The sequence below is a fragment of the Bactrocera dorsalis genome, chromosome 3 (assembly GCF_023373825.1).
Source record: "Bactrocera dorsalis isolate Fly_Bdor chromosome 3, ASM2337382v1, whole genome shotgun sequence".
Classification (NCBI taxonomy): domain Eukaryota; kingdom Metazoa; phylum Arthropoda; class Insecta; order Diptera; family Tephritidae; genus Bactrocera; species Bactrocera dorsalis.
The window spans coordinates 33,329,228-33,331,982 of NC_064305.1; the positions used below are offsets into that span (position 1 = coordinate 33,329,228).

At 34.9% G+C, this 2,755-nt stretch overlaps 1 pseudogene; it reads right to left on the reverse strand.

Moving 5' to 3' along the window:
* Positions 1–842: 842 nt before the first annotated feature.
* On the reverse strand, positions 843–1,045 carry LOC125777977 (small nucleolar RNA U3; annotated as a pseudogene).
* Positions 1,046–2,755: the final 1,710 nt, after the last annotated feature.

The window sequence follows — 2,755 nt, forward strand, 5'->3', positions numbered from 1 at the left end:
GCCCCTTGTCACACAATGTCACTTCTGAATGATGACTTGCACGTATATACATTCATATATACTTATATGTACATATATTTGCATACATTGCCGAACAAATAATGCACAAGCATACAAACATACATATGCGTACACATATGAATATGTCACCAACAAAAAATTGATCTTCACAAGTCAATATGGCAGCCAAATTGGCGAAGAACAAGTGTAGTACATTTTACAACAAAAACGATTTCATTCATGAACGCAGGCGCAAATTCCACAAGCTATCTCGCTTCATTCATAAAAACAGAGGCCATAACATCTCCCCGAGCATGACTTTGCCAACAAGTCTTCTTTTCGCGACGATGGCAATAGCTAAAAATCATAAATTGTACAACTTTCTGGTGCTTCTCGCAAAAATCTGCGTCGATATGTATTCCCGATCATACGTATACATACATAAATATTTACGCATGTTTGTAGGCGAAGCTGCTACAGCGGCAAGGGGTGACAATCGGCGGCCATTACTTTACTTATGCCATAGAAATTCTATTGCTACGAATATGGAAATGACAACCAAGTAATGCAAATATGCATATTTCTAAAGGTCATTAATTTTTTTTGAAGAAATGAAAGGAATGAATGATCCTGAGAAGTATAGTCTTAACTTTTCAACGGTCACACAAAGAATTCGCAGAAATGAAACAGAAACGAAAGAAATAAAGTCACACAAAATAGTTAAGAATTTGCAGAAATGAAAGACAAACGAAAGAAAAATAATGCGCAAGCATACATAAGCGTACTGTACTTATTAACTGCATTATTTTTGTGTAAAACCTTGGAATTTATTCATCAAAATCACCACTCAGAAGTCGTTTTATTCGTTGTAAGTGAGCGATTTACGAAGAAACATCATTTCTAATATGCCACAAGGCAAAATTAGAAATGAAGTTCATAAACCTCACGATGTCAGATAAAACGATATACCTCGTCATCGCGGGTTGATTTCCAAAAAATGTAAGTGAAGACTAACTAACCAAATGATCCTGTAAAGTATAGCCTTAATTTTTCAACGACTAACGCAGAGTATTTCAACCAAAAGTTACACAAAATAGTTGAAAATTCGCAGAAATGAAAGACAAACGAAAGAAAAAGAAGTATAACTTCAATAATGCACAAGCATACAAACATACGTATGCGCACACATGTGAATATGTCACCAACCAAAATTTGAAACATTGTTCTACATATTCATATTGAGCAAGGTTGCGCAACTTGCATTTAACGCAACCTTTTCCGAGCTCGTATAAGAAGTATAACTTCAAAACAAATTATGATAAAACAGTTTTGGTGTCTATTTAATATTACTATGTTAATAGCCAGTATATCCATCATTATTCTGGATTACTTTATTTATTGGGCATACTTTAGGTATCTCATACCAAGTTTTTTGTATGCTCTCCCATAACTGATCTTTGTTAGAGAAAGATTGACTCGCCAAATTTTTTTTTTTAGTTCTCCCTATAGGTTTCCTTTTGAATTCAAAACTGGGGATTGGCTTGGCCACTTCACAACGTTAACATTATTATCTTCAGAATATTTCTCAACCAGTTGGTAGGTATGTTTTGGGTCAATATCTTGCTGATATACCGAACGTAATGGTAAGTTTTCTTTAACGTAGGGTATCATGACATTTTCAAGTGTTTCCTTGTACTCCGACGCTGTCATTTTGTTAGTTGTCCAGTATATAAGACCTAATCCATACCGAGAAAAACATCTTCACACCAAGACATTTTTCCTTTCCATGCTTCACTGTTTTTTTTGTGAATCGAACGTGAAACTCCTTTCCTTTTGGACGACGCACATTTCTCTCACAACCGTTTCCAAACAAATTTACTTTCGTTTCATCGCTCCATAAGATGTTTCTCCACTTTTTTGTTTGCTCCCTCAGGTCCTGAAAAATCTAAATGATTGCAAAGTTTAACCTCATATCTAAATTTTTTGATCGCATTAATGGGACTTTCCTATTCGTCCTGGTAGCTTGACCTTTTGCAAACGCCTGCGAACTGTTTGAGCACATATTACGTTTTCAATTTCTGCTGCTATCACCTTCGACGACTTGAATGGGTCCTTTTTACAAATAGTTATAATGTGGCGATCACGAACTATACTATTGGTTTTGGCCTTCCACGAGTCTCCTACTAGGGTTTCGCTCTAAAGCATTTTTACAAAATTATGATCTTTCCATTAATTTCCCAATTTCCCGAAGCGATTTTCCTTGCTTTCTGAGGTTTCAAACCAGCTGGGCTTCTTAGACAGTTCAATGTGACTTCCGATCCATCTGATTAAAAAATAATTAAATTTATTTGCAGCATTTTGAGCTGTAATGAAAGAAAACTTACCAATTCAGTTAAAAAACTTGTAAAACTGGATCAAATTAACTTTGTTTTCACAACTAACTATTGTATTGAGCAAGTTTTTTTCTGAGTATTCACGTGAAACTGACATGCGCATTAATTCGGGGATTCACATGCTTCATTCTCTTATAAAGGGCGATGCCATATTATCTTAATTAAACTTAGAGCATAACTTGTCACATACAGCCGATAAAAAGTTTTTCAAACTATTGAGAGTTCTAAGTTTCATAGTGTAACTATTATTTTGAGCAGGTGTGTATATGAAAATTATTCGTAAGATATACACATATAAGTTTGTGCACTAAATGGCACCAGTATTTAATGTGTGGAGCTTTGAGTCTGGTGTGAGTAATTTT